Here is a 10762-nt window from a genome sequence, read left to right as displayed (position 1 = left end):
AGGAGAATTCGACTAAGGCGGCGCGCCTGACCAAGGCCTGCTCCCAGCTGCCGGCTTGTCACGATAAGAAGCTGATCGAGCTTCTTGAACCCCACTCCACCTCGAAGCCCAATCAGCTTTGGGGACTACTGTCGGAGGGAATGGCCACGGGTAGCCTAACTGACTACCCCTGGCTCTTCGGAAAATTTATCAGGCCTTTGGGCCTTCAAGCACTCCAAGCATTTGGGCCGCCTTCCCTGGCCGGCTGCCACTAAAGCGGACTCCCGAAAGGCGACCCAGCCTCACCGACTCCTCCCCAGGACGACCGCGGGGTGGCCGACTCCAAGAAGCCGGCCAAGAAGGACGCCGACTCCTAGGAGCCGGCCTAGACCACAACCACTCCTACATAACGGCGACCTGACGGGGTATGGCCACAGTGTGGCCCACGACCCCCGAAGCCCGAGGCGAGGATGGCTACAGGAGGCCGTACGGGAGGGACGTCTCCCGTGCGGCTCGGCACTGTAGCCACGCTAGCCTCGACGTCATCCGCGACCCACTCCTGTACGGCCTGAGGACTGCGGGGCCCTTCAGTCAGCAAGAGGCGCGAGGAGGGCCCGGCTTTTCCTAGTCGGCCAAGAGTATAGCCGGCCTCCAGAAGCCGGCTACTCCCTTCCTCGAAGCGGGAGCCCCATTAAGGAGACAAGACAAGGTGAGGCTACAGTGATGGCCCCCGAGGCGGCCCACTGTAGCCATGCTTACCTCGACAAAGCCCTCGTCACCAGAGGCGCGGCTACAATAAGCAGCCGCCAACAAGACCCTAGGCGGTTGGACCGGCCTGTCGGCCAAGTAGCCGACAGCCGGCGGGACCCACTAGCTGGCGGGACCCAGCAGCCGGCGGAGAAGCCGGCGAGCGTGGACACTGACGGCTGGGACCTATTCCCAGTCGGATTACCGTTGTACCCACGGGGGGTAGGCCTATATAAACCCCCCGGAGCACCCATGCAAAGGGTTCGCTTCTAGGTTGGCCTCGGAGCATAGTTGGCTTCTAGGTTAATACCCACGCATAGCCCACACACCATAGATAGAGAGAAGCAAGAGCTAGCCTTGTTCTTCTTCTCCCTTGACCTCAACAGCTCTAGGAGCGATTGCAGCTACCCTTTATCGATCTAGTGATCATGCGGAGACCCCGTAGAGCAGGACTAGGGGTGTTATCTCCTCGGAGAGCCCCGAACCTGGGTAAGATTCGCCGGCGTGCATGTCTTCGCCTCATCCCGTTTCCAGGCACCGGCGACGTTTTACTGGCTCCCACAATGATAAGCCATCCCTTGGCATATGTCGCACCAACCACCCGACAATCGTAACTTGAGTTTCGTAGCTCCGTTTGAGTTGATTCTTTTTGCAAACCGAAGCTCTTGACCTAAACTTTCTGATAAGGCCAAATTCACATAATTTTGGTACTGTTAGAAATTGTTTTATGTTGCAAGAGTTATTAGGTTGGTTTTGAAGTTTTCAAAATTGTTTTCTTCGTTCTTTCCGATCTTTTGAGTGATTGCTTATGTGTGGTTACTATTGCTTGCTTACGATAGATTGACTGGAGTGTGACGAGTAGAACTATCAAGCGTTATGAGTGTGAATCATCTTCATCAACATTGCAGGCAAGTAACACTTTGATCATACTTTTCACTACCCAGTTTTATTGCATTAGATCAACCCTCAAACGTTGCATGGTTAGGATCTAATTAAATTGTGGGTATTGGGAAGTAGTTGAGGTAGTACCTATTACCTGTTTTATTATCAAACCCTTGGGAGTTACTTCTACGTTGCTTATATTGCCATGCTATGCTTGTAGACGTGGATTGGGTTTGAGAGATATTCACGACAGATGTGAGATTGTTAATTAATGGTTTACTTAAGGTGGCAACTAAAACTCACATCTGGGTGGATTGAGGTACCTGGGTATTCCAGGATTGCCTGTTTTTCTTTTGGACCGCCACCCAGGTTCAAAGGGATCATGGGATTTTTCATGCTAGAAACTTCCGTGTGCAGCCACAAGCTATTATGGGCTCTAGCATAGTTGATTAAGTTGCGTGAACTCTTACAGTGGTAGACTAGCAGATGTAGGGGATGTAGGTGGTACGTTCTATCACATCGTAAGGTGCAAACGCTTCTGAAAGACTATGTCTCGGTCATCCGTTTCTCAAACATCATGTAGTGCGAGAATCCAGCGGAGGCGATCGAGTCTTGTGGGAAAAGTGCACAAACCTCTGTAGAGTGTACAAACTAATCATGATTAGCCGTGTCCCCGGTTATGGACAATTTTGAGTCTCTGGTCTTTGGATATTCATGTTGATCTCATCACCATGTTACTTTAATTAATTTTGTTGGGTTAATGATGATACTTAATTGGGATTGAGATGCTGTCAACCATCTCAATGTTTAACAACCACCATGATAGTTAAATAAAATTTATTCCTTTGCAGTAGGGAAAAATTGGCTTTTTGCAAAAACATCATAACCATAGAGCTTTTTCCACCAGCCATATATGCATGTAGTATAGCATTATTCTGTTCATTACTCTCTATGTGTTACATTGCCAGCATATTCCATGTGCTGACCCGTTTTCGGGCTGCAACGTTTCATGTTGCAGGATTCTTACGACGAGTAAGTGATACATTAGGGTTACGATTTCTACACTCAACTTTGCCGTTGGTGTTGATAGGAATCCACAACCTTGTTACTTCCGCTATTTTGATTGAGGTAATAGTATTTACGTTACTTTATACATGTGATTTACCTCTGTTATAAATCCTCGAGTACTGTCTGTGTCAGCATACCGATCCAGGGGTGAGACTTAAGCACAGAGACTTGATCCATTCGGGTCGGGTTGCTACAAGATGGTATCAGAGCACATGTTGACTGTAGGACGTGACGCTAGAAACTGGCAAGCCCATAGGAAAAGATTTTCTGTACAACTTTCTTTTCAAAAAGGATATTTTACCTCTCTTCTCTTCTAAGCTTATTCAAATATTCCCTTTAGTGAGACCATATCCCTTACCCCTTTTGACCACTCGAAGATTCGACTGATGAGACCACTCCAGGAAGTACAAGATATCGGACAACAAAGATCACTTCGGAATGAAGAGGATTTTACCGTGTATTATAATAATGGAAACTACAACTGTTGAAGACTCTGAAGACTAGGAGAATTGGAGACTCTGAAGAATTCCCAGATTTTTATGACCTAGGAAGGCTACCCTTATGGAACTTGGCAGACTATGGAAGCCGTCAATGCCCGAGATTAAGGTGTATCGGAGAAAGACCGGAGCATGGAGAGTTAAAAACTCAAAGTTCTGTCAAGGAAAACCCTAAGGCAGGAGATATCAACTATGGAGAGATAGCTCATGGAAATGACAAGAGCAGAAACACGGCTATCCATGACGTTATCGCCCACTTATGCTATTATCACCGTGCCGAGTTAAGCATGCGTATGCATGGAAGGATTGGATGGTAGAAGGCTGATGGAGCACCTATCAGCAAGATGAAGTTTTAACTTTAGACCGGTGTATCACCAGGATCTGGAGTATTACATCAAGAAGTTAAGATGGACCTGCAGGAAATAGTATTTGATAAGGAAGCGTTTTGTGAAGAACTCAGGACCCAGAAGCTGAAAGTAGCCATGGTGGAGGATCAAAACCTCGAGACATCAAAGATTCGTCATGAACTGAAGGACAATAAGATCATGGTCCATGTCGAGGTTCATGAAACCCAGAAGTTTGGAATGCAACTCCAGAATATTCAAGGATGTCACGAGAGACTTTGAGTCAATAGAGATGATCTGGCAAAAGAACTTGAGAAGGACAAGCATGATCTGAAGAAGCCCATCGGAAACATGAACAAGACTTCAAGAGTTTGGCGACTTTGAAGATTTTTGACCTTTAGAAGACCCAACCCCTGTTATATGCCTATGTTAGTTGCGACGATTGTGAGCTGTCATTTGTTTGATGTTTTTCCGACAGCCACGATAAAAATCTGTCTTTTCAAAACCATTGTTTGTATTGTGTGCATCCCTCTCTATCTCTCTTATCTCACCCCAAACCCATGGACCCAATAGAGGATGAATGGAGATGAGCTTGTATTTTCTGGACCGATGAGTCAATTGGAGACGGACCAATGGATTCAGAACATGGAGGATCACATGAAGAATAACCCTATAGTCGGAAAGGATATGACCCGGCATGCTCTTCAATGTTTTGAAAGAGGTGATGCTACTTGGTGGAGGATGTACCAAACCATCAATGGATGGCAAGGAGTAACCACTTGGAAAGAATTTAAGTGGACTCTACAAAGATCTCGTCTTGTGTCCCAGAAATTGAAGCCTTATGGAAAGGATGTGAAGAAACCTTGTGCATACAAGCCTTGTGGGGAAATAGGACACAACCATAAGGAACACAAGGATGAATGCCCTAATTGTGAAGGAAGTCACCCAGCTGAAGAATGCCCAACTCGGCAGATCACTTGTTTCTTGTGTGAAGGGACTACCCACTACCCTGCTCTATGTCACATCTACCCCTTGGTACAAAGGACCGTCCAGCAGAAGAAAGAAGCAATGAAAAGAGCCCTCATGGAAATTTTAGAGGAATCTGCGATGAAGGAAGAGGTGGAGGACACACCCAAAGAAGAACCAATTAAACCCTGCACCAAGTCATGCTATTCATGTGGAGAAGAAGGACACATCTCCCAAAATTGTCTGAATGGGGATTTAGTGGAATTCCCGATAGAGGAAGTAGAGTATGACCCATAGGAAGTCCAGGAAGAGAAGTAGATTGGATCCCAGGAACAACCCAATTTCTACAAAGAAAGACCTGAGTCATATCACATCTTTTAGGTGCAAAAATTCAGGACACTACCACAGTGATTGCCCAAAAGGGAAGATGAGGACCCCAGGAGGCTATATAATCACAAGGGAACCTCGAGATATGTCAGAAGTAATATGTTTCCGTTGTGATGAAGCAGGGCACTTTGCCAGAGAATGCCCCAAGGAGACGGAGACTTGTGATAAATAGTTGAGTGCAACGAGAAATATAGTAGTAGAAGTGTGGACATTTCTTTTATTAGTGAGGTGTCGGATTGAGGCATGTAATGGAATGCAGGAGATTGTAATAATTTGAGAAATCAATAAAGCTAGCATCATTGGTATTGATTTGGATTTTTTGAGTTGTTACTCGATGAAGAAATTTTTTGACCATTTTCGAGGATATGAGAAATTTGATCTATGGAAGATTGTGCATTTTAAGGGTGGTAGTACCCTGTGAGAAAACTTGACCCTTGGAAAAGGTAATGATATTCTACGAAGTGGATTCGAACAAAATAAGTATGAGTTTTATCTCGATATGTTGGATACCCCAAGAATATGAGGGTATGGAGTATTATTGGATATAAAGGAGGTAGTCTATGAAATTGGAGACGGAGCATGTCTTCGTGTGTTCCCTCTGCGAGGAGTTAAACTATTTGGAGTTAAGGGAAAGTTAACCCCGAGGTTTGTAGGACCATACCGAGTTTTGGAGCGTATGGGAGAAGTGACCAACAAGTTGGAGTCACCTGAAGGACTGTCAGGAGTTCATGATGTGTTTCACGTTTCCCAGTTGAAGAAGTGCAATGCAGAGATGGCCAATATTCCCCTGTAAGGACGCTTGACCCTGGAAAGGATAATGATGTTCCACGAAGTGGAGTATGGACTTCATAAGTATAAGTTTTTTTTATCTCGGTATGTGGGATATCCCACGAGGATGAAGATATGAATTACTATTGGATATAAAGGAGGTATGATGCTGGAAATATGGATCAATGGAAATTCCATAATGATTCTGAGTAATCATGTCCTAGTTTGGTGCAAATAGAAGGAAGTGAGACAATAAAATTGGATGGAATTAAGAATGCTGGAAGCTGGATGTTGGAATAATGATCAGTTGCTCGATGATAAGTTCAAGGACTACAAGTGATGAGATGGGCCATAACCCACAGGCCCCAGGACCTGCCAGGAAGCAAGCACCCTCTTGCTGAAGGAGAAACCCTGGAAGAAGTTACGATTTTATCAACAGACGATTATACAGGAGTTTACGCAAAAAAACCTGAGGGTTGGGAAGGAACGATAGATGTTTGTTTGGCTTGCAGAATCCATGGATTTATCCGAACTTGGTTCGTTGACAAGAGAAATTCTGCAATGCTTGTGAGGATGACCGAGTGTTAGAATGCGAGATTTGCTAAACCATGTACAAGGTAATGATTTGGGTGCGGGATGGATTGATCACCATACCGACTTACTCTTATTGTTCACCTTGCTATACGGGTTGGTAAATCTGAGTGACTTACCTATAGTAGAGAGACGACGGTATTAAACCTTGTTTGAACCTTAGAATGGTATAAGAATGTTTCCCTTGTACATGACAGTTGATGCCAATCGTAGGTTATATGGTGAGGATCAACTAGACCCATTTCCTGCAGGAGAAACCATAAATCGTTGACCACCATGAGATATCGATAGTTGTTTAGTTTTGGCGACAGACCCGTCAGCTAAGAAGACCCAGTCATGGAAGAACCATACCAAGATGAAAGGACACAGAAGAATTGAGGAAAAAGGTTATGCCACTACCGGAAGAGCCCATTATCCTTACGAGCTGAGAAGACCGACACTGTCAACAATAAGGATGGAGTATACGAGTTTTGGTGGAACCGTAACAATGTTTCTAAGGGTGGTAGCACCCCAGACCCCTGAGATGATCGATGGATTTTGAGAAGACCCCCAAACCCTAACCTATTTCTTGCTATCCTCTCCGAATCTCGAGGACGAGATTCATTTTAAGGGTGGTAGTTTGTAACATCCCAAAATTCTAAATTTTGGAATGTTATAATAAACAAATAGATTGGATTGATTGTTTGATTGATTGACTGAAAGTGAGTGAATTCGATATCTTTTGAAAGTTAAATGAGAGGGAATAAAAGGACTTTCCCAAACTTTCATTTTTGCTTTTATGATCTCCATGAATTCAAATTCTTTTCATCACAAAACCCTCGAGAGAAGATGACATGACTTCTTCCATTTATTTAAATGACAAGGGGTGTTGAAAATATTTGAATTTCATTTGAAAATATTTCCAATTCAGAAACTTCAAGCAACTCAATGATTTTCATGAGAGAAGATAAAATGACTTCTTCAAAACATACGAAATATGAGTTGGAAGTTTAAAAGGATCTAATTTAAAGTCCTTTTGGAAATTATTTTCAATTTGGAGTATTTGGGTTTTATTCAAATTCTTTTTCTCCAAAATAAAAATATATAGAAAATAGGGTAACATGATTCCCTACATCAGAAAATTGGAGAGAAATAAATTTGAAATCATTTTGGTATTTTTAAAATGATTTTTATTGGATTTTATTAGAGCAGTAGCATTGTTTGATTTATTTGAATTTTTGAGGATTTTATTTGATGCTGGATTAATGTTCAGCTTGTAGGAAATCTTTTTCTGAAAATTTTGATATAAAATATGCCTAGGTTCAATTTCATTTTATTGCATTTATTTTATTTTATTTTGTTGTGTTTTCTTTTTTTTAGACTCTTCCTCGGACCGACCGGGCCGGCCCAGTTCGCCAGGCCACGGCCCAGCCGGCCCACGCCGCTCGTCCCCGAGCCCCGAGCGGGATTCCTCCCGCCGCACGCCGCCGCACCGCCTCGGCGTCCGTGCCCCAGCCGGACACCGCCGCCGCCTTGCCCTACCCCCTCCTCCACGCCACCTTGCCCCCTCCCCTCCTATAAAGGGCGCCGCCCCGGGCCCCTCTCTCTCCTCCTCCGCCGCAACCGCCGCCCTCGCCGGAGTCCCGCCCCGACGAGATCTGCCGCCGCCGCCTTGCTTCGTCCTGTCGCCGAGGACCGCCGCCGACGCCGCCATCCTCCTCACCTCGCCGCGCCGCGCCTCCCCGTGCTTCGACCCGAAGCAGCCGACCGCCGAAGCCGCCTCCCCGCTCGCAGCCGACGCCATCGCCACCGTCCCACGTCGCCGGCGACTCCAGCCACCGCGGTAACCGCCGCCTGCCCTCGTCTGTCCGATCTGGATCCAACAGTCCAGATCGAGGTGTTTTTTTTCTTTTTTTGTAAAACGTTTTGTTTTATTTAATGAACGTTCGCTGGTTTAGCCTCTATAGTGAACGGTTTTCGCCGCGTAAGTTTCTGTAGTGAACGTTCGCTATTTAGTCTTTTTCTTTTATTTTAGTTTTTCGCCAGGGACCTATCTGTGCTGATTTATTTTACAGTCTAGCCCCTGATTTTCAAACGATCACAACTTTTTGCTCGTTTATCCAAATCCAACGAAACCAACGCCCACTTCTTCGTTACGATCCCCTCTTTCCAGTAATCCAACTCAACCTTGTTTTTGAAAGTTTAAAATTTGATTTCAAACAGATTTGAATTTGAATTTCATTTGATCGTAACTTGAGTTTCGTAGCTCCGTTTGAGTTGATTCTTTTTGCAAACCGAAGCTCTTGACCTAAACTTTCTGATAAGGCCAAATTCACATAATTTTGGTACTGTTAGAAATTGTTTTATGTTGCAAGAGTTATTAGCTTGGTTTTGAAGTTTTCCAAATTGTTTTCTTCGTTCTTTCCGATCTTTTGAGTGATTGCTTATGTGTGGTTACTATTGCTTGCTTACGATAGATTGACCGGAGTGTGACGAGTAGAACTATCAAGCGTTATGAGTGCGAATCATCTTCATCAACATTGCAGGCAAGTAACACTTTGATCATACTTTTCACTACCCAGTTTTATTGCATTAGATCAACCCTCAAACATTGCATGGTTAGGATCTAATTAAATTGTGGGTATTCGGAAGTAGTTGAGGTAGTACCTATTACCTGTTTTATTATCAAACCCTTGGGAGTTACTTCTACATTGCTTATATTGCCATGCTATGCTTTTAGACGTGGATTGGGTTTGAGAGACATTCACGACAGATGTGAGACCATTAATTAATGGTTTACTTAAGGTGGCAACTAAAACTCACATCTGGGTGGATTGAGGTACCTGGGTATTCCAGGATTGCCTGTTTTTCTTTTGGACCGCCACCCAGGTTCAAAGGGATCATGGGATTTTTCATGCTAGAAACTTCCGTGTGCAGCCGCAAGCTATTATGGGCTCTAGCAAAGTTGATTAAGTTGCGTGAACTCTTACAGTGGTAGACTAGCAGATGTAGGGGATGTAGGTGGTACGGTCTATCACATCGTAAGGTGCAAACGCTTCTGAAAGACTATGTCTCGGTCATGCGTTTCTCAAACATCATGTAGTGCGAGAATCCAGCGGAGGCAATCGAGTCTTGTGGGAAAAGTGCACAAACCTCTGCAGAGTGTACAAACTAATCATGATTAGCCGTGTCCCCGGTTATGGACAATTTTGAGTCTCTGGTCTTTGGATATTCATATAGATCTCATCACCATGTTACTTTAATTAATTTTGTTGGGTTAATGATGATACTTAATTGGGATTGAGATGCTGTCAACCATCTCAATGTTTAACAACCACCATGATAGTTAAATAAAATTTATTCCTTTGCAGTAGGGAAAAATTAGCTTTTCGCAAAAACATCATAACCATAGAGCTTTTTCCACCAGCCATATATGCATGTAGTATAGCATTATTCTGTTCATTACTCTCTATGTGTTACATTGCCAGCATATTCCATGTGCTGACCCGTTTTCGGGCTGCAACGTTTCATGTTGCAGGATTCTTATGACGAGTAAGTGATACGTTAGGGTTACGATTTCTACACTCAACTTTGCCGTTGGTGTTGATGGGAATCCACAACCTTGTTACTTCCGCTATTTGGATTGAGGTAATAGTATTTACGTTACTTTATACATGTGATTTACCTCTGTTATAAATCCTCGAGTACTGTGTGTCAGCATACCGATCCAGGGATGACACTTAAGCACAGAGACTTGATCCATTCGGGTCGGGTCGCTACAACAACTTCTTCCCCGACCTCGGCAACCTCTTCCTCAACGACATGGGCGACAACCTCAACGCCAACGGTGCTGCTCCCGTTGCGCCGTATGTGTTTCTGTCCTTCCTGTTCAAAATCGTGGTAGAATTCATGTTTCTAGTTTGTGTCCTAGATTCGATCTGTTCATCTACTATGCTAGTCCACATGATTAGTTTAATCTTTGTTATAGCCGTCATGATTTATTTTGTGTTTATTCGGACTAAATCTCATAGTAATTTGCTCATATATTCAACTGGCGCAATGTCCCCTACAGCCACTCCTGTTTCATGGACGGCTTGGTCGATGCCTCCAAGGAGCCCTTCGTCTGCTGCTATGAGTGCCCTATGCCGTTTTGGGGCTCGCCGGCGGACCTCGTGCATCACCTCACGCAAGCGTGCGTCTAGCACTATTGGCCCGTGGCGAAGAACATCAAGTACAAAACGTGCTACCCGTTCGCTGTACCGGAGTCGCTGGAGGATCACGCCGCCTACTAGTCTCGGAGGAGGAGGACAGCGTCTTCCTCTTGATCGTGGGCACCGGCGAGGCCCACGCAGGCCGTCGCGCCGTCTCTGTACTGTGCGTCAGGGGTGACGCCGCTGACGCTGACGCTGACACTGACATGAGGCTGATGTATGGGTGTGTGCTCACTATTACTGCCCCTAAGAGGTACGTGGGCACCCACACCCGCTCCATGACGCTGACTAGGACTGTGCTGAGCTGGGACCTTCCCGCCGATGTGGGCATGGAAGACGCATG

The sequence above is a fragment of the Triticum aestivum genome, chromosome 5D, assembly GCF_018294505.1.
Source record: "Triticum aestivum cultivar Chinese Spring chromosome 5D, IWGSC CS RefSeq v2.1, whole genome shotgun sequence".
NCBI lineage: Eukaryota > Viridiplantae > Streptophyta > Magnoliopsida > Poales > Poaceae > Triticum > Triticum aestivum.
Note: the sequence above shows the minus strand (reverse complement) of the source record.